Raw genomic sequence first — 22,295 nt, forward strand, 5'->3', positions numbered from 1 at the left:
TTTTTCACCTGGCAGCAGGAAGGAGAAGAATGAGCAAAGGGGGCCGGTGTGTAGCGGGGAGCCCCTCATAAAACCATCAGATCTCATGAGAACTCACTCACTATCCTGAGAACAGCATGGAGGTAACCGCCCTCATGATTCAATTACCTCCCACTGGGTCCCTACTATGTCATGTGGGGATTATGGGAACTATAATTCAAGATGAGATTTGGATGGAGACACAGCCAAGCAATATCGAGCAGTAAATCTAACAATTAAGATACACAGGCTTTGGAATGAGACAGACCTGGGTTTGAAAGTCTTGGCCCCTATCAGTTGTGCAATTTTGAGCAAGTATTCAATCTCTCTGGACCAAAGTTTCCACATTTGGATAGTGGGGGTAGGGGTGGGGTATTTATCTTTCTCCCTTTAGGGGAAGTCTTTCATGATTGGAGATACACATCACTGCCTTTCCATCCCATTTCCCCCCATTTCTTTGCTTTGCCTAGAAGGCCATGAGGAAGGACTCTGGAAGATGTCTGAATACTAGGAACCCCAAGGGCCAGAAGAATGCATTCACCTGTGGTTCAAGCTAAGTATGGGTAGTGCCAAGATGGTTTCTGATTTGGTCTCCACCACGTACAGTGATTCCAAAGGGGGTCAAGACATCCTTCCTCCTGCCCCAGCGTCAGCCCTTTGCAATCTATCTCAGTCTGCTTTTCAAGTACCCCTAATATCTTGGAACTTCCCCATGGTGAAAAGTCTCCTTCCTCCCCTTCCTGACCCCATCCCTGTGCCCAGTGCCCAAAGAACATTTGGAGGGATGCACTTAAAATCAAATTCCTCCACTGTCTATTTGCTGAGGTAAGGTGTGGTGACAACAGCAATCCGAGGGGACTACTAGCAGCCTCAGAATCCAGCCACCAAGCCCTAGCCTTGTCAGGGCCACTCCTGGGCTGGGCACACTGGTAGGTGGGGAGGGAAGGGCAGCATTGTCAGAAAAGACAGGCCAAGCTGCAGCTGCCCTAATGGGAGGCTGGAAGGCCTGAATAGCTTCACAGAGCTGGGCCCTGCTTGCTGAATGGGGGCTTGGCTCCTCCCTGGCGGTGGTCCGGAATAGATGACATTTTCATTGCAAGCTAACAAGGGGAGAAATCCAATTACCTCACAAAGAGGCTCCTGAAGGGGCCTCACAGCCTGGAGAAACAAGGGGAGGAGAAGAGGGGGAGAGGGAAGGAAGAAGGGGACTGTGTGTGTGTGTGTGTGTGTGGAGAGGGAAGGAAGAAGGGGACTGTGTGTGTGTGTGTGTGTGTGTGTGTGTGTGTGTGTGTGTAGGGAAGCTCCCACCCAGACCAGGAAAGGAACAAAGCCCTCAGGCCTCCAGGACATGGCCTCCTGCATACAGGCAGGGAGATGGAACTGGGGGGCTTTTAATTGATTTTCAGTGGGTCAGAGGGTCTGCCTGGAAACTCCAGGTCCCTGAGAGCTCCAGGCAATCAGGCTTCTTCCTTGTGGAACAACCTGAGTGGTGCAGAAGAGGCCCCAGCCCTATTTCTCTGCCCCATCAGACTACGGTTTCCCTGACCTGAGTCATCAAAGACCCATTACACACTTTTTTACCTTTGTTGCATCCACCTAAACTATTAATCCCTTTTTAAAACATTTATTTAAAGTGTATTATTTAAGCTTAGTATTTTGGAGGTTTATATCCTAACTGCAAATAGAAAAAGTAGAAGCTAATTCTAAATAGAAATACAATTCAAATAACCCAGTGTTGTTGAACCTCAGGGAGCTGAAAGCCTTGGGCTCTCTGGGGTGGAGGGTGGGAGTGGTGGGGTGGTGGGGTTAGCAAATGTTTGCAATCCAGATTTCTCCCAGGTCTAGTCCAGGAGGAAGAAGAGGATTGAAAAGGGAACACCTCCCTCCCGCAGCGGTTCAAAAGCTGCTCCAGGCAAGACTGTGCCTCCAGGCCTTCCATACCTGCCCCCAGGGCAGTGGGTGTGGCGGCTTCACGGCCTTGCTGCCCTTAACTTTGGTTGCCCAACAGCTAGCTTAGTCCTCTCTTTTCCTCTTCCGGAAAAGACGCAAAGTGAGGATCGATTGAGTACTGGATAGAACTACTTTCTGTGAGTTGTGGGGTGGTCACTGGAGTCCCAGAAAGTGTGAGAGGCCTGGCGGAGGTGGAGGATAACGGCAGTTCCAGGGCCACAAGCGTGTCCAGTCTCCCGCTCTCCCTCCCCTTCGACACGGGAGGGAGGGCTACAGACCCCATCCAGGAGGAAATTAGCATTCGCTTCCTCTGGCTCAGCCAGAGCAAATCGGCCTTCAAAAGCCAGCGGCCTGGAGGCCACACAGCTCGCCCCTTTGCGGCTCCCACGCCTTCCCTCACCCTCTCCCCAAGCCGACTGAACTCCCCAGCTCCGAAGAGAGCAAATGGGAGTCTCTTGAGGCACAAGGACCTGGGGTTGGGTGGGGGGGATCTTCCTTAATGCCCTCTCCAAACTGGGGGTGCCGCCTGCTTCTCCCGTCCTGTGGAGGCTTTTTGGTGAGCTTTGGCCCCAAAGGAGTTTAGGCCCCAAGGATGGCACAGTCCTAGTCCTCACTCCCCCTTCACCCCGGGGAGATTCAGGCCAAGTGGGAAGGCTGAGGGAGGGCAGTGCTTGCTAGAGGGCGTGGCTCAGGTTAAGCTCCACTCACTCAGATTTGTGTCCAAAACTGGACAACGACCACCTTGGGCTTTGGGGACTTCTTGCTCCCCTCTGATCTCCCCAGGCCTTCTGTGTTCTCAGAATGCTGGAGGAGAGGAGACTAGGGAAATGCGGGTCTGATCCAGAGACTCAGGGGCACCCCTAAGTCCTCAGCGGGCTGGCCAGTCAAGTCAGATGCCTGGGGAGGGAGGCTGAGGGGAAGGGCTAAGGTGAGGATGATCTGCGCAGTCAGAGGCAGCCAAAGAAGCTTAAAGAAGGTGAAGAAAGAATAATCATAGCTAACAAAAGCAGGCACCAGGATTTCCTAAACACCTAAGGGATTAACTGCTTTACCCTCCACTACTCTAGGAGGTTGCTGAGGCTGGGTAACTTGCTTAAAAATCCCAGCTAGGCCCGGCGCGGTGGCTTACGCCTGTAATCCCAGCACTTTGGGAGGCTGAGGCAGGCGAATCACGAGGTCAGGAGTTCGAGACCAGCCTGGCCAACATGGTGAAATCTCGTCTTTGTTAAAAATACAAAAATTTAGCTGGGCGTAGTGGTGGGCGCCTGTAATCCCAGCTACTCAGGAGGCTGAGGCAGGAGAATTTCTTGAACCTGGGAGGCCGAGGTTGCCGTGAGCCGAGATTGTGCCACTGCACTCCAGCCCAGGTGACAGAGTGAGACTCCGTCTCAAAAACAAAACAAAGCAAAACAAAGCAAAACAAAACAAAAAAACAAAACAAACAAACAAAAATCCCAGCTAGTGGGAGGCCGAGTTTACCTTGTATTTCCTTGGTATCTACCCATTCCCAGTCCGTATTCTTCACCTCCTGGTGGCATTTGATTTTGTTAAGACTCAATCTTTTGGCTTCCAGAACTCCACTCTCTTCCTGGACTCTTCTAACCTCTGTGATCGTTCTATGTGCATTTTCCTAGGGGCCTACCCAGGGCTTCTGCCTCCAGGGCAGTGTGTGTATGCACAAATAGAGAGCCTGCATAGTCTCTAGATTCCAGATACTCTCTGGAATAGTGCAGTTTGGCAGTGTTGGCCCTACCCCTTGAATGTGCCTGGGGTTTATTCCTTGGCCTTCTCATCTGTAACCAGACTCATTGTTTTAACATTATCTTTTCCCTGATGACTCCCAAACTTTTGTCTCCATCCTTGACAAATCCCATGGCCTATGGGACACATTCACCTGGATAACTCAACTCAAAAACACAAGAGGCCATCAACTGAACTCATGCTTCCTCCAAACCTTCTCACACTGGAATTTCTGTCCTAGGCATCCAAGTTGGAAACTCTTGGGTTCTCATTGATTCAACTCGGCCCTGACACCCTCATCTCCCTTTCCAACCAAACACCTTTCCTGCCTCATTGTTTTTGCCAACCCAACATCCAGTCACCAAGGTAATTCTGCCTTTGAAATCTCTCCCCCATCAGCCCCCTTCCTCATCCACTGAGTCTCCATCATCTCATACTTTGACTATTTGACACAGACCCCTAACAAATGTCACTGCTCAGTCTTTCTGCTGCAGACAAAGAGCCCTTCAAACCAGTCTCAGCAAAATCTCCCTGCTCAAAGAGTTCTGTGAGGCCGAGCACAGTGGCTCACACCTGTAATCCCAGCACTTTGGGAGGCTGAGGCAGGTGGATCACATAGGTCAGGAGTTCAAGACCAGCCTGGCCAACGTGGTGAAACCCCATTAAAATACAAAAATTAAAAATTTAAATTAAAAATTAAAATACAAAATTAAAAATACAAAAATTAACTGGGTGTGGAATCACATGCCTGTAATCCCAGCTACTCGGGAGGCTGAGGCAGGAGAATCTCTTGAACCCAGGAGATGGAAGTCGCAGTAAGCTGAGATGGCGCCACTGCACTCCAGCCTGGGCAACAGATTGAGACTCCATCTCAAAAAAAAAAAAAAAAAAAAAAAGTTCTGTGCCTTCCCTTAACAAAACTCCTATCACTTGCCCTTCATCTTCCATGTGCTATGCACCCTATACCCCACTATAGGCACTTATCTAAACATTCCTTGTCTTTTCATATTTATTCATTCACATGTCCCATAATTTTTTATTTGATATCATCTATGAGCCAGGCCCTGAGCTCACTGCTGGGAGAGATAAACAGGAATCAGACCCTGGCCCTGCACTCTGGAGGATGAAGTCTAGTCTTCATGTTGTTGCTATTCTGCCATTTTGATATACCCTTTTCCATCAGAAAATGTCTACTCTCATAAATAGGAGGTCTTACATTTTTCCCACACACCAGTGCATCATTTTGTGTATGCACTCCTTGGAGTATTTATAGTGCACTTTGAAGACATCCGGACTAAGACCCAGAAACAGGAAGTAAATAGTCAGAGGTTTTTGGTTGAAAATGACAGAAAACCAATTCAAACAAGTAGGAAAGGGAATTTATTGGTTCACATAAGCAGAAAGTGCCAAGGTAGAGCTGACCTTAGAGACTCCAAGAACACATCACTTGTCAATCCCTCTGTCCCCCTCCTCAGGCCTTCTACCCTGATGTCTTCTACTGCAGAGATGCGTGAAGAGTAGATGGTAGATCTGGTGACAGAAAGCTATGAGCTTATGTCAATCCAGGCTAGTGATGCCCCTGGAAAAATATGTTCTTTCCTAGCATTCATCTAAAAATCTTAAGAAAGGGTTGTCATTGACCCAATTTGGATAATGTATTCATTCCTGAACCAGTAACTGAGGCAAGGGGATGAAGAGCTCTGAAGGGATAGGCTTGAATCACATACTCATCCCTGTGGTCTGGAGGGCACTGTGACTGGCAGCTGAAGAAGAACCATATGGAATTGGGGAGGAGCAGTTCTCCAAAGGAAGGTGAGTGCTGTAATCAGAAAGGAGGAAAGGATCGGGGGCAGACAAGCACAAAAAATGCCACTACAGACAGTGCGAAGGCAAAACTAGACTACTGATCCTTGATTCTTTCCATTGCATTACAGTGTTGTAGCTAGATGATGAAACCACATATCCCTCAGAAGACATATATTGTCCTAAGATAGTCCAGTCCTCATTATTGTACAGAAGCTGCACAGGTAGAACATTTCCTTATTCCTGATGTTTCTTTCTAGACTTCTGCTTCCAGTTGTAAGGGAAACCCTATAATTGAGACAGACTTACCATTCTCCTGTAAACAGAAAACTTGACCAAACATATGAAATAGCAGTTTTCAGACAGTGGACTGTGATCCTTGAGAGAACGGAAACAAATGAGGTGAGTGCTGTGAGCACCTGGCTTTCTGCCTGGAGATTTCTGGTCTGTGATGCAGGGATGGGGAACACAAACAGAGCCTGGTGGTCTTGCTGAGTTGAGGAGACAAAGAAGAGAATTCAGGAGGTTGAGGCAGCTAGGGTTTGCAAGTAGTGGAAAGATTTTTACAGAGAAAGTTTCAGAAACATGCATAGAGCTCTCTTGAGTTCCCATGAAGCTAACTAAAAAAAAAAAAAATCCAGGGAAAGGACAATTACTTGGGAGAAGTAAGATTGAAAGATTCTTAGAGTTCACACAGGTTGGGGAATCATTTGAGGTTCTACTAACCAGGATGGAGAGACATTGCTTAATATATGAGGCATTTATATATTTGATGAAAGATTCTAGAAGGGTTATATTTCAATGGTGGGGATAAACTAGCTCTAGAGTGAAGGTTACTGTAGTCCTATTTTTTAAGAGCTTAAAAACAAGCTTTAAAAATATTATACTTGTCTTTTAATGGCCTCCAGGACAAAATGCAACCCCTCTTTAATGGAATACAATAAAATCAAGCACTCAGTGATGTAAATTTGCATTACCCAGCATCTAATCAAGAATGACTAGAAATACACAGAATTAGAAATATGTTACCCATAATTAGATGTGGATGCTCAAGCAACTCCATCTTGGATGCTAATCTGCTATGTTGACTTCTGATTAACCCTGTTCTGGGAATGCCTGTAAGATTTCTACTTTATCTACTGTTATCACACGTGTTGCCCATAGGTCAAAACAACCTTGATCATAAATTCTTCTGTCAGGCAGACTAACACAGCATTCTTGCCTTTCCCTGAGGAGTTGACTTCAACTGTCTTATACACTCCTTCCCTCTGGTATATAAACCCTGGGTCTGGGGTGGGGGTAGTGGTGTGGTGATCCACCATCTTGTCTTACCACCATCTGAGACATGGCTTCTGTTCATAAGTCCCTATTAAATTTTTCTTTCTGATAAACTGGATTTGTCAGCCTCTTTCTTTGGATTCTCAGCTTCCTTGGCCTTTGGGGGTAGGTTCGCACAGACCTGCTCACTACAGAACAATAGGAGAAAAAGCAATCAATGAAAATATATCTGGAAATAACAGATATTAAAATGATTCTTACAAGTATGCTCAACAATTTAGAGAAAAGCATGAACATAGTGAGGAAATAAATTGAAGATAAGAAGACTCAAACAGAACTCCTAAGGGAGGAAAAATATAGTGTTTGAAATGAAAATGTTACCAGATAGGATGAAAAGCTAATTAGATTCTGTGAAAGAAAACATCAGTGAACTTGAAGACACCACCTTAGAAATGATCTCAAATGAAGCACAGAGAGAAAAAAAGAGTGAGATAAAAACCAGTATCAGTGACCTATGGGACAATGTCAAGCGGTCTGACAGACATAACACTGGAGTCACAAAAAGGAGATGTGGGGGCAGAAAAAACATTTTGAAAAAATAATGGGCAAACATTTTCCAAATTTGATGACAGCTATAAATCCAGATCAAAGAAGCTCAAGGAACCCCAAGCATGATAAATAAAAATAAAATCACACCAGGGAGCATTACATTCAAATTGCTGAAAGCCAGTGATAAAGATAAAATCTTAAAAGCAATCAGAGGAAAATTAAGAAAAGACATTATGTACCCAGGAACAAAGATAACAATGACAGCAGACTTCTCATCAGAAACTATGCAAGCTGGAAGACAATGAAACATCTTTACATGCTGAAAGAAGAAAACCCCAAAAACCTATTAACCTAGAATTATATTCGCAGTGAAAATACCTTTCAAAAATGAAGATGAAATAAATATTTTTTTAAAATGCAAGCTAAAAGTATAGAATTTGTTGCTAGCAGACTTGCTGTATAAGAAACATTCAAGGAAATTATTTAGGAGAAGGAAAATGATATCAGGTAGAAACTTGGATCTACACAAAAGAGTGAAGAAAGCAGCAAATGACAGAGATGTGGGTAAATATAAAATATGTTGATTGTGTAAAGCAAAAGTAATAATGATATATTTGGCAGTTTATAATACATATAGAAAATGTATGATGACAACAGCACAAAGATAAGAGGGAAAAATGGAAGTATCATGTCATAAGGTTTTTAGGTATACATGAAGTATATAATATATTATTATAATTTTATTTGATGGTAGACTGTGATAAGTTAAGCAAGTATATTGTAAGCCCTAAAGCAACACTAAGAGAGTAATGAAGAGGCATAGCTACTAAGCCAATAGTAGAGATAAAATGAAATCTTGATGTTTCCTTCTGTGTGTAGGGGACCCCATTGGTATAACACACCTGGCTTCTCCCTGCTCTCTCTTTCATTCTGCTCCAGTGAATATTAAGTGACTGATCTGATTGGTGAGATTGGCAGGAGCAGTCCAGGCTGCTGGGTAGCTCAGCCCCATCCTTGGTTACAAGCTACCTGCAATGTAAACACATTTCTGCTCTGCCCTTGTGAGCAGGAGAGGCTAGTGATGGTCCATGTTGCCTATGACCTGTGGGCATGTCTGACTAATTCTAGGTTTCCATGTTTAGCAGTCTGCTTGCCTGCAACCATGAGCCATGTTCTTCAAAGTCAGCCTCATTGGTAGCAAATGTGATATTTGGTCTCTATCTGCCTTGCTTCTTTGTCTAATTTCTTAATTGGTTTAGAAATCAGTATTTATGGAAATACTCCCCCCACTACAATGGCTGGCTTGACTGCCAGCTCCTGGATAGGAAAAGGGTACTGGACTCCTCTCGTATCTGCCATATGTGATTGAACATGGGAGCTTGAGCATGGGGTCCTGGAAGGGGAAGGGATCAATGGTAAGACAAGGTAAAGAGAAATATTAATGCACAGGTGCCCTGTGAAGTGTGCTGGACCTCTGGGCTCAGAAAGGACCAAGGAAGCCTCAGGCAAGAGCTTTCCTCCTCTCACTCTCCTGCTCAGAATCTACAATATCTCTGCCCCCCTCAGCCAGGCAAGTTATGGCAGTGGCACAAGCTGGGGGAAGAAGATCTGGATTCCTTGCCTACCTGGGTCACTAATTTTCTATGTAAGCCTAACTGAGTTATGCTCCTCCCCACCCCCACCTCCACATTCTGGCCTCAGTTTCCCCATCTAGAACAAAGAAATTGTGCCAAATAATATCTTGTAGTGGTTCCTTCTGGCCTTTATGGTTTCCTTATCTAGATCAGAGATTCCAGCCCAGGACTATGTACAGCCTTACTTCGTTTGGCCCACGCTGTGTTCTTTTTTATTTTTCCAGTTACTTGCTGACATTGGGAAGATTTCACACACAAATCTGAATTTCCAGTTTCTCTTGAATTCTAAATCTTAACTGCTACATAGAAATAATAAGCTGGATTTAAGTGGCTCTTGGGCCCTTTAGGGGCATGGGGCCTCTCCAGGTGACCACAGCCCTCACTGGGCCCTGCCACTCATGCACGTTGCTTGCTTGCCCTGAAGCACTTGCACTGGGGTCACTGCACAGACAGTGGGGCAGCTGCAATATGAGCCCAGGTCTCTGGGAATCTAGGCCAGTGTGATTTCTGCTATATTCTGTGGCCAGTCAAGCTCTCTCCAGATGGGTAAAGAGAAAAGGGGGACAATATTTCAGAGCTGCCTGAGTTTATTCTAAGGGAAGCTGGACCTAGGATGGGGGATGAGACAAAGAACTTCATGGGTGCAGCAGGTCTCTGGTGTTGTGTGGGAAACACAAGCAGAATCAGAAGTTCCCCTGGCCTCTCCCTGGGTCCTCCTTTTCCCACCCCCAACTAGTGGCTGAGCCAAGAGGCTGGAGCTAAAGCTCCTCCCCCATTGGCAACTTTACTGATCCCTCCCCTAAACTTCCACTCCAGTGGTTAAATCATTGTCAGAGACACAAGGTCAGGCTACCAGCTGGCTGCCCCATGCAGAGGAGGTCAGTGGTGGTGTTAGCGCGGGGGATAGCCTGCGGGACAACCTGCTTTGCATCTCCACAGCCTCAGATCCCACATTACACAGCTCCAGTTGTACTCCAAAGGGTTCCTAGCCCAAAGTGATGCTGAGAGGTAATCTCAGCTCTGCTGACACCTGGCCCAGGGAAGGCTTAAGGGTTCTGGGGTCAGACAGACCTGGAGTTGAGTCCTGACTGCCTATCAGCAGTGTCAATCAAGGTCAACTGAATGCTTGGTGCCTCAGTATTTTCATCTGTCAAATAAAACAAATAATAAAACTCCTACCTCATTGAGATATTGTAAGGATGCGATGACAGAAGGAGCGTAGAGTGGCAGCACTTGCTAGGCTTTCAGTAATTGTCCATTTTCTTTCCTCCCCTTGGCTCCCAGGGATCTGGTCCTGGGAGTCCTGGGTCTCAGTGTCCTATAGGCAGGGAAGATTGTCTAGAAATCAAACATGAAAATATAAAGCTATACTTTAGCTTTTAGGATGGCAATGAGAAAGTAGCTTCTACTTTTTAATGATGAAATCCCTTAGACTAATCATAATTTACAAAGGATGCAGCCCACTCAGTCCCCACAGCTATTGCGTGAGAATGATATAACTGCAGTCCCCACTTGCAGATGGGAAAACTGAGGGGCAGAATAGCTCAGTGAGTTGCTCATGGTCACAAAGCTAATAAGTATTGGAGGTTGCTTCTGTTGTCAGTTTATATCTAGCCATGGGGCAAGGCTTTGCCCTTTTGAAGACTCACCTCACATGGTAGAGGGTTGTCCCCCCAACCCATCCCCACTGTGGGAAGTGGAGCACTTTTTCCTGGCCTTTTCTCACCTGGAACACTCATGATGAATAGTCATATCCTTCTCCTTTTTCAAAGCTGGTAGAAATTTTGCTGCCTCTGGGAAGTCTTCTCTGTTTTAATCTCCCGCAAAGATTTTTCCTTCTTTACCCTGACTTCTATGCTGCTCCCAGGGTACCCACCTCCCAGGAGCACAGGGCTCCTTATCTGCCAACTCAGCAACTCCTCTCCCTGGGTGGAAGGCTGGATAACAAACCCCTGGAGGGTGGGAGCAATGCTACATTGGCCTCCATTCCGACCTCCAGCCATGGAGTGCCCTCTTCCTACCCCTTCTTCGTCACCCCCGTCCAGGATGCACAGTCCACAGGCTTCCATAGCACAAGTACAATCCTGTAGCAGTATGTAGCAAAACCCTTAAATAGCACATAGCCTCTGACCTAACATTTCTACTTTAAGGACATTTTTCTAAAGAAATAATAAAAAGGCTGGGCACAGTAGCTCACGCCTGTAATCCCAGCACTTTGGGAGGTTGAGGCAAGTGGATCGCCTGAGGTCAGGAGTTTGAGACTAGCCTGGGCAGTATGGTGAAACCCCATCTCTACTAAAAAAATACAAAAATTAACTGGGAGTGGTGGCACATGCCTGTAATTCCAGCTACTCTGGAGGCTGAGGCAGGAGGATCACTTGAGCCCGGGAGGTGGAGGATGAAGTAAGTGGAGATCATGCCACTGCACTCCAGCCTGGGCGACAGAGCAAGACTTGGTCTCAAGAAGAGAAAAAAGATATATGTATAAAAATGTTCATCTCAGTCTTAGCAATAAAGGGCATAAATTGGACACAACCTAAATATCCAGTAGGGGATTTTTGGTTAAATATAATACTTTGCCTCAGTACACAGAATGTATGTAGTGATTAAAATGAGGAAGTAGATCTGTATCTCATTAGCACCAAAGGAGGTTCATAAGATATTAAGGGTAAAAAGATTATAAGACAAAAAGTATAGACTGACTTCTCTCTCTCTCTCTCTCTCTCTGTCTCTTCATGTGTGTGTGTGTGTGTGTGTGTAGATAGATAGAGAGAGATATATATATAATATCTACCAAATATAAACAGTGGTTCTCTCTGGGTGGTAGGATTAATAAGTGATTTAAAATCATTTACTAATCTATACTTTCTGCAGTGAGTTACTTGAGAAATTGAATAAATAAGGAAAATATTTATTTTAAAGCTGGATGCCACAAGTTGGGCGCCAGGGGCATCTAGGTAGCACTCCCCACCTCTGTGGGAGACCCAGTGAGGGTAGGGGAGTACAGGGGGTGGGGTGGGCAGCAGGGGCATCAGGCTTGGTTCCTGGCCTGGGTTGGGCACTCACTGTCCATGAGAGACCTTGTCAAGCCAGGTGACTGTCCCACCCCAGCCTGCACCTGCTCCGTTAATCTTCCATGTCCCAGCGAGGTCGACAGAGCCCAGTGTGTCTATTGATCTAAGAGGAGGGTGTGAGGGCCCAGGAGGGGTTCCTGCTCCATGCCTGTACCTGCCGTTGCTCAGCAGCTGGGGCCTGGGCAGGAGCCCTTGAGGGGGGTCGAGTTTGTCAGGGCTGATGGATGAGCTGCTGCAGGAAGTGGGAAGGCTGCTCTCTCCTGCCACTTCTCCCCACCTCCCTGGTCCAGGCTGTTCCTGGCAGCGTTAGTCCCCTAGGCAGGACGGCTAACAAAAGAATCCAAGTTCTTCCTGCAAATGTCCATCAACCACCTGTAGACCCCTCCCCCAGCACACATCTGCAGTACCAAAAGCGTTCTCATTTTAACCTCCCCTGATCCCAGGAACATAGGCAAATCAGATACTAACTTTGTCATAGATGAGAAAGGGAAAGCAATTAACACAGAATTAAAATGGCAAGATAGGTCTATATTTTACTGATATTGAAAGATGTTCAGAATATCTTAAGTGAAATAAGCATAGTACAGCAAAAGTATAGTTTGTATCTATCTATCTATTATCTATCTATCTATCTATCTATCTATCTATCTATCTATCTATCTCTGGAAAGATGTCTACCAAATGTTAACAGCAAGTGAGCTGGGATTTGACCAGATCTTTGGGCTCAAATTCCATGCTCATTTCACCATCTCTCATTGCCTCTTCATCCTGAAATTCTTCCCTCCTTGAAAGCACCTCCATCTCCAGGTAGCCCCCTGGGACTCCTTCTGCTGTGGCTTGGACCACCTCGGTCATTGTAGAAACCCTCTTCCCTCACAAATGCTGAGGCTGGGAGCTCTACCTGAGGTAGCAAGGCTGCATCTACTTTGAAATGTGTACTTAAGAGAGTCCGCCAGCTGATACAGTAGAGTCCCTGCCCCTATCCCATTATACGAGGACTCTCTCCTTCCCATCCTCTGGCATGGTCCTGGTGGCACAGAGGCCAAGACACAAGGTTTACACATGTCATTCCCAGGGAGGGCTCACATGTCTGCACCTAGATTACATTTATTCTTTTGCACACAATCCCACTCAGCTTGGCTAACTGGCTCCCCAGGCCATACATGATGAAGGGCAGCACACTAGAAGGTGGGTGAACTGCTGCCAGAGCCGGGCAAGGTAGAGTAGACAAGGGCAACAGAGAGAGGAGCTCAGGCCCCACAGCAGTTTGGGGCATGTGACAAAGGGATGAGCACATCTCAGGAGATCCAGGGGTGCAGGGAATTGGGCCAAACACATTTGTGGTAGCTCTCTAACCATCCAGACAGGCAGACACAAGGAACTAACACTTGCTGAGCTTTTATTATTTGCTACACACTTGAGGATGGCATGTGCTCTGTTTAAGCAGGTACGAAATCATGCAATACTTTTAAGAGAGTGTGTTCATTCACTGGGCCACCATAACAAGTTACTACGTACTGGGTGGCTTAAAACAACAGAAATGTATTCTCTCACAATTCTAGAGGCCAGAGGTCAGAAATCCTGGAGTTGGCAGGACAGCACTTCCTCCAAAGCCTACAGGACAGACTCCTTCCTTGGCCCTTCCAGCTTCTGGTGGTCCCTGGCATTCCGTGGCTTGTGGCTACCTAACTCCTGTCTGCCTGTCTTCACATGGCCTTCAATACGTCTCATGTCTGTGTCTTCTTCTCTTTTCTTACGTGGACTTGTTTTTGGATTTAGGGCCTCCCCTAATCCAGGATGATCTCATCTTGAGATCCTTAACTTAATTATATTTGCAAAGACCCTTTTTCTAAACACGGTCACATTTACAATGTCCCGGTGGATATTTCTATTGAAGGGCCACTATTCATCTGACCGCAGAAAGATTCCTATCTAAAATGGTTACATATTTTTGAAACATACCACCTTAATATTGTACTGATTAAACCGCAGTTTGGACTAAATGTTTCTATAAAGAAGAGCGCATTTCCCAAGCAGGCCAGGTGTGTGGGACCTGGATCTACTTGAATTCCCAGAGTCCCCACCACAGATCAGGGTACATAGAGGAACTCAGCAAATTCCAAGGTGATTGGCTCGTTCAATTTCTTTTACATTCCTTTTTCAAACTCCACATGGTACAGTAGGAAATTGGAGAGAAACGAGGAAATATCATTAGCCTTTGAGTTGGGAGGCAAGAGTTCAAATTCCCTTTCTGTTTCTTGCTCACTCACTTCCCAGCCTTTGAGCACCTCTCCCAGGCCCTTCACATCCACACTTCCCCCATGAGGCTTTCACCAGTGCAAAGTGTTCCACATCAAAGAAGCTATTCCTGCCATTCCACCATAGGCATTTAAAAAAAACTGAAGTACCACTGTAGCTGGGCACAGTGGCTCACGCCTGTAATCCCAGCACTTTGGGAGCTGAGGCGGGTGGATCACCTAAAGTCAGGAATTTGAGACCAGCCTGGTCAACATGGGGAAACCCCGTCTCTACCAAAAATACAAAAATTAGCCGGGTGTGTCGGGGGCGCCTGTAATCCCAGCTACTCCGGAGGCTGAGGCAGATTTGCTTGAACAACTGCACTCCAGCCTGGGCGACAGAGCGAGACTCCATCTAAAGAAAAAACAAAAAACAAAAATTGAAATACCACTGTATTCATTAATTAAAGGTTTTAAGTGATGACATTACCCTCTAACTTGAAAATAATACAAGCTCAGTGCAAAAAACTAACAAAACATAGAAGTAAGAGGAAATCCTGCAATTGCACCGCTTAATGAACGTTTTTCAAGATGTCTTTTCCTAAGCATAAACATGCCTATATCTTTTGTACAAATGGTTTCATTCCATACCTCTAAAAGAATGTTTATCATCTTTTATCCAGAATTTTTAGATATTTTCTGGTGGAATGATTTGCATGTTACCTTGTCTGTCATCTTGTTTAAAATCCAGTTTGTTTTTTCGACTAAGCAACATGTTGTGAACATTTCCCATGTCAGTAAGCAGTATTTTACAACACAGTCTTCTATGGGGATTGTAACCTATTGTGTGATACATAGAATAATATCTGTTCTCCATGGTTGAACACTTCCCTTTGTATCTAAATTTTTTCCCATTATAAAAGATAATGTTATGAATACCTTTGTTGAGACATTTTAATGCAAGTTCTGATAATTTCCTCAGGAGGATTGTCTGGGCCAACAAATTTGGCTATTTTAAGGCATCAGATAATACTGAAAACAAAGGCTGGATCAATTTCTAAAAAACTTAAGGTAATATATGGGTATGATAAAAACTGTAAAAGTACAGAAGATCACTAATCATGACCATGACAACAACATCATCAATAACAACAGCTAACAGCCACTGATGGCTTCATGCAGTCTCCTCCTTTTATATTTTACATAGTATACACTTACCATATATTATATTACAGATTCTATACTTAATCTTTATAACTATCCTTTGAGAGAGGTACTATAATTATTCCTATTTCACAAATGGCATTGGGGTTTAAAGAGGTCTCCTACAATCACCAAGCTGGTAGGTGGCAGATTTGTCACCTGAACTCAAGGAGCCTGACTCTGAAGCCGGTGCTGTTGAGTGCCACAATCTACTAAGGAGGGAGGCAGCTCTCAGGCCTCCTGGAAAGGTCTGGGCAGAGGAGAGAAAGGAGCTGCAGGCAGGAAGATTAGGTGATGGCATGTGGGTGGCCCTAGAGGGAGAGGTAGTGGGGAGGCTCCAGGCAGGACCCCCTGTGTGGCTGGGGAACAGTGCCCTTCAAGAGGCAGGACAGGGCGGGATCCACAGACATTGCAGAGGACAGTACACAGGCAGGCGAGGTGAGAGTGGCACCAGGGTTCTAGCTTGGGCAGGCGGGTGGCTGGTGGCTGCTTTCACACAGGTTGCAGAGGAGAGGCCCAGCTCCATAGGGTTGTGCTCATGAAACTGGCCTATGCCTCCTTCTGAGGTTGAGGTGGCTCCATGCTCAGCCCCCCTCCCTTCGCTAGCACCGGGTCGGAGGTGCTCACTGAGGTCTGTGGGAACCAGATCCTGTCTCCCTCCCTCCTGTTTCATGTTGTCACAGATTAGATGCCCATCGCCACCACCCTGCCCTTGTTAGGGTTGGGGGGCTGAGGTTTCCTGATCTACTTTCCTTGCCCTTAAAGAAAGGGGGCTCACCTCTCTCCTTTGCCCCAAGTGTTGATTGTTCTCACAAGAGGCAGTGACTGGAAAGGGGTCTGCCTGCTAAACATTCACCTCTTTCTACCTCCCCTCCCCTCCTGTGGGCCCAGAGTCTCAGCCATTTTTCCCTAGGCCTACAGCAAAGCCATGGCCCATAAGGTGTCCAGTAAAAGGCCCAAAGAGCAGGGGGCAGCCTGGCTCCCACATTCCTTCAGTTCAGTTTTATTAAAAATACCACCACCGCCACTGAACACCTACCACTTGCTAAGTATTCAAGGGACACAGCGATGTCCTAGACATGGCCCCTGCTTTCAAGCCATGACTCTAGGCCCAGACAAACAGAGTCCTACCAGGGGGATAGAGTCTGTGTCAAGGGGACAGAGGCATAGCCATGCATTCTAAGTGGGGGAGTCCAGGCTGAGCCCCTGGCACACTTGGGGCTGGACCCTGCTCTGCCACTATCTCTGTTGTGACCCTGGGCCAGTCTCTTCCCCTGTCTGGCCTTCAGCCTCCACAGCTGTGAAACCAAAGAATGGAACTCAGTGGTCCCTGAGGCCATTTCCAGCCTGGGCTTGAGGGAGTTTTGTTAGTGGAGTCCTTTTGAGCTGTTGCTGGCTTTTTGCGACCACTTTTTAAAAGCAGTGAGTAAGAAGAGGCGGGGTGGGGGTGGAGAGCACGGGAACTGTAAAGAAATTCTCAGACTGGTCTGTTGCTTTTTGTGTGTAGACCAGGGACTGGGAAGTGCTGGGGGGAGGGCGGGGGGGAGAAGGCCAGGGATGGAGTGAGGAGGGGGAGAGGAGGGTGCCTGGAGGGGACAGAAGAATGAAATAAAGGCAATCCAACAAAAGGAAGTGAAAAGTGAATGACAAGTTTGAGGCTGCAGGCCCTAGGCCGGCTAGGCCTTTAGGGGGAAGAATGGAGACAAACGAGCTGGATTTTCATGCTTGGTGGACGTGAATGAAGGAGCATCTTTTAAAACCCTATCAGGAACTCTTTGGATTGTCATTAGATCTGGAGAGGGAAAAAGACGGAGGGAGGAGATTGCTGAATTTGGCCCCTGGGTGTGAAAAGCTCCCAGATTCTTTGCTGGCGGCTGGGGGGCTTCATGCTCTCTCCTTGCTAGAGCTAAGCACACCTGGGCCCCTGAAAGCTTTCGGTAGATTATTTGTCATTCTGAGGGCCCTTGAAATTCAGTGGTGGTCTCCTCCTGCTCTTGGTGGGTGACCCCACACTGGAGCTACAAGGAAGTGGGGGCTGGGGGTGGGCTGGGGGGAGCTCCAGGCTTCTGGCTCCTTGGAGGGTGACCAACCATCTGGGTTTGCCAGGGACACGAGATTTGCAGTGCTAACACCGGAAAAGTCCGGGACAAACCAAGATGACTGGTCACCATACTTTTGGGTGGGGGCTGGTAGGGACAAGAGGGGAGGGAAGTGAATTGCTCAAGGCTGGTCCCACCAAGCCCTGGGGTTAGGCTGGTACTGGAGCCTTGGTCCTGGCCTCCAGCAGGCATCTGGGATACAGGCTGGGAGGATTTTTGTTTGTTTGTACTTTAAAAAAAAAGACAATTTGAGACTTTTGCCTATGACTGGATATTAGATCATGTTTCAGAATTTCTCATGCATTGTAAAAATAGTTTGGTGGTTATGTTTTTAAAAATATTCTTATCATTTACAAATGGACACTGAAGAATTTACCAGTGGGACGATAGATACCTGGGATGTACTTTAAAATATTCCACCAAAAAAAAAAAGTCTGTGCAGGTTTGGGCTGGAGGCAAACCAATGAAATGAGGTTGGTAATGAATTGATGGTTGTAGAAGCTAAGGGATGGTGCGTGAAGACACATTATTCTATTCTTTCTGCTTTTGTCTATGTTTGGAAGTATCCAAAACCCAAATTCAAAAAACAAAGAAAAGAAAAGGGGAGCGTATCAGTGATCAAAGTAGCAGTGGTTAAAAGCACTGGCTCTGGCTCAGGACAGCATGGGTTCAAGTCTAATTCCACCTCTTACTGGGTAACTGGCAGCATGTTATTTAACCAATACCAGTGTCATCATTTGTAAAATGGGAATAATAATTCTAATAATTAGTCTGTGATCTCAGAGACTAACAAATGGAAAGCACTAGCAGTGTGCTTAGACGTAGTACACTCTCAATAAAAATTAGTTGTCGTTAAGAAAAGATAGGTGATTTGTGGGGAGGACATGCCGTTTCAGCCCAGAGATCCCTTCAGAGCTTGGATTCTGGAAGTGTGGGTGATTTCCTGGAATAAACCTCTCCTGAAGAGGTGAGCTATTGGGACTTAGGCCTTACCTACACAATGCACCCAGGCAGGCTTCCTCCCTTCTCATGCCTTCAGCCTGCAGAGAGCCCTCTGCGTGCCCCTCTTTTCTGTTCTCAGTCTTATGCGTTTGGCAGAGTTTTCTCCCTACCTCCTCCAGGAAGTCTCAGTGCTGTGCTTATACCTTCATGCCTTTGCTTGACCAGTTTTCCTCTGGTCTCTGTCAGTCAACCAGAAACTGCAGGAGGGCACGTCTCAGGATGAGCACACGGAAGCTCAGGGATGTGCTGGTTCACATGTAGTGACAGCACACACACAGAAACAAGTGCACAAATGTGGCACACACACATACGACCCTCAGGCAGGTATGTCAATACCTGCTAACAAATGGGATCAGAGGTTAGAAAGAGGTTAGAAAGCCTGAGATGCAAGAGCAGAAGAAGGGGGGACCTGGCCTTGTTCACTGTGGGGTTCATGGTGCAGAATTGACTACACTGTGAGCAGTAGATGCCAGAGGCTGTCAGCAACTGGAGCCAGTTTCACTGCTGAGGTCTGTGTTGTCAGAATTCAGTGCCAGGTAGAGGGCCATGACGATGAGGCCCTTGCCTTCATTTCAGGGGACTGCACCAAGAGACCTGGACACTGGGGGTCAAGAGCTGACCTCCTGCCAGGATGACAGTCATTCCTGGTGGTGCAATGGTCACAAGAGTGGAAATCTTAAAAGCCACCATTTATTCTGCACAGGTGGTGGCACTTGCCTTGTGTTACTTTATTTAATCTTGACAATTACTCTATGAGAAAAGTAACATTGTATCCTTTTATAGTTAAGGAAACTGAGCCTCAGAGACATTAGGCTACTGGCTGAATGTCACACATCTGAGAAGGGGCAAGGCTTGGATTTGAACCCCAGGCTGTCTGTCTGTCTTTGGATTCAATACTTTCAGCTACAGCATTATATGTGCGATTTCTGCTGAGCAAAAAGGATACTGGGGAAGGATTTACTGTGGAAATTACATGCTATCTGGGATTTGTTTCAAAATAATTCATGACGAAATGCCGGGAAAAATGGGTGGGGATGTAGGTGAAATATAATTGGCTCTGAGTAGATAATTCTTGAATCCGGGTGATGAATATCTGAGAATTCATTATGCTCTTCTCTCTACTTTTGAAATTTTCCATAATACATTTGACTTGCTCTGGGTTCTATCATGGGTTCTACCATGAGTGACCTTGAACATGTTGCTGAACCTCTATATGCCTCTAGTTCCTCACTAGACTTGGCTCCATCTGTCCCCAACTAATTGCAAGACTGCAATGCCACTCAATCTATGCCCAGGGAATAAAGAGTGTAACAACACCTGGATCTGCTGAGACATGGGTCCCCTTATTTCTAAGGGCAGCCACAGACCTCTTTTAACTAAAGATCTTTCTTTTGCCTCCCACTTCCCAGAAAGAAAAAGAGAGCTGCCTGTGCATTTGGTCTGTGTCTGAACTCCAGGAATGGAAAAACAAAAATAAGTGTGTGTGTGTGTGTGTGTGTGTGTGTGGTGGGGGAATGTGCAGTGTGCTGCTCACTCCACCTGTGTGGGTCTCCTCTTCTCCCCTTCCAAGTCGCCACCTGTTCATTCTTCATTCAAAAGGGCCCTGGGGGCCCCAGGCAGAAGGGTGGTGCCCAGACCCTGGGGGAGGCAAATGAGGCTCTGGGCCTCCCAAACACTAGGGATGATAAATGGGGTCCTAGTCTTTCAGGCTTCATTATAGAGTCGCCATGGGTTTGCCCAAACCATGGCAACTGATTCAAGCAATGATTAACCTAATAAAGCGGAGGCAAAGGGGAAAAAGATGCATTCAAGACCCCAAGTCAGACCCTGGTTCTCTAGAGGCAGTAAATTTCTCTTCAGTGGGCGCGGTGTTCAGGCCCCAGACATCCTAAATCTATGCGTCCGGGAGTGGGGGCAGGGAGGCCTGTGAAAGCCTGTGTGAATGGATGTCAGGGATCAGCTGGGGTGGCTCAAATGCACACATAGCAGTCCCCTGGGCCCTTCTTGGAAGCCAACCCAGTACTGGGGACAGGAAGACATCTGCTTTAGCTCCAGGAGTCAAATTACCTGGGCTTTCTTTTTTTGAACTCTGGTATATTTGAGCCTGAGGAGGTAGTGGTGTGTGTATGCGTGTGTGTGTGTGTGTGTGTGTGTTTGTGTGTACATGTGTCTGTCTGCCTGTCTCTGGGGTGTGGAAAGCAGGTAGCAAAGATTCCTATGTTTGATCTCAGCCAAAAGGCGGAGAAGCAATTGGAAGCAGAGGTTTCTGTTACTGCCAATGTGATGGGCAGCCTGTAAAATACCCACCATGATCTCTGCCTCCTGGTATTCATGTCTCTGTCATGGATGTCCCCCGATTCACACCTTGGTTGCTTGCATTGAGGGAAGCCAGTTGCTGTGTTGTGAGCCACACTATGGAGAGGCCAACATGGCAAGGAGATAAAGGATGTCTCTGGCCAAAAGCCAATGAGGAACTGGGACCCTCACTGCAACAGCCTTTGAGGCATTGAATTCTACCAACAACCACACGAGTGGGCTTGGAAGTGGCTCCTACCCTAGTCAAGCCATCAGGTGAGATCACATTCCTAGCTGACCCTCTTACTGCAGCCTCTTGAGACACCTGAACCAGCTAAGCCACACCTGGATTCCTGACCCACAGAAGCCACACGTGATAAATGTTTCTTGGTTTAAGGATCTAAGTTTTGGGTAATTTGTTATGCAGCAATAGCTAACTAGTACAACAGAGGCAGTGTAGCTGGTGATGATGTTAGGATAGCAGGAGCCTCAGTTTGTCTCCATAATGATCAGGTTTGGGTGCTTGGGTTAGTCCCATCACACTTGCCTGGTTAATTTGGGAAGGTCCGTCCTGGTTCATGCTTTCTTCACTAGTCATCTGTAGGAATAAGATGGAGATGAGACGGGTGCTATAATGAGTCTGCCTCATCTTCATCTCATGAAATCCTGTGAGGTAAGTGCAGTTTTCTCCATTTTTGTAGCTGGAGAAACTACAGCTACAGCAAGTTACTTGCAGAGGCTAAGTAACTGGCCCAAGGTAATAGAATTAGGAAGTACTGGAGTTGAGATAGATCCCAAGCCTCATGCTCTTTCCACTGACTCAGGAGGGATCTGAATTCCTCAGGAGGGATCACCTACACGTGAACTACTGGCATTGTTACCAGTGATCTCAGAAACAATGATATAGTACTGTTGTCATAACCTGTTCTTACTTAGTCAGATGGAAAATCTCTTAAAATAGATTTATAGGCAGCCAAGGACAGGTTATTTTTGTGCAGAGGAGGATAAGAAGCAGGAGGGTTAGTGGGTCTCTATATGACTCATTCACCCATTCATTTATTCAACAAAATTCCTTGGCCTTTATGTGCTAGCCAGTCTGGGGAGGGATAAAGATTTCTAAACAAATAATTGCAATGCCTTTTATTCATTTATTAATAGTCAATTCACTCATTAATTCATTCTTAAAACATGTGGCTTTTGGGCTGGGCGCAGTGGCTCATACCTGTAATCTCAACATTTTGAGAGGCCGAGATGGGAGGATTGCTTGAATCTAGGAGTTCGAGACGAGCCTGGGCAACATGGAGAAACCCCATTTCTACTAAAAATACAAAAAATTAGCCAGCTGTGGTGGTGCACACCTGTAGTCTCAGCTACTCAGGAGGCTGAGGTGGGAGAATCACCTGAGCTTGGGAG

General features: G+C 46.3%; 1 long non-coding RNA gene across 1 annotated transcript in view; it reads left to right on the top strand.

Moving 5' to 3' along the window:
• The window catches only part of LOC115831207, a 33,169-nt gene extending 31,937 nt beyond the window's left edge, over window positions 1–1,232 (top strand). Inside the window, exon 3 of the long non-coding RNA XR_004026725.1 lies at window positions 489–1,232. This is a non-coding gene — a long non-coding RNA (uncharacterized LOC115831207). The remainder of the gene's footprint in view (window positions 1–488) is intronic.
• Window positions 1,233–22,295: the final 21,063 nt, after the last annotated feature.

The sequence above is a fragment of the Nomascus leucogenys genome, chromosome 18 (genome assembly GCF_006542625.1).
Source record: "Nomascus leucogenys isolate Asia chromosome 18, Asia_NLE_v1, whole genome shotgun sequence".
NCBI classification, from domain to species: domain Eukaryota; kingdom Metazoa; phylum Chordata; class Mammalia; order Primates; family Hylobatidae; genus Nomascus; species Nomascus leucogenys.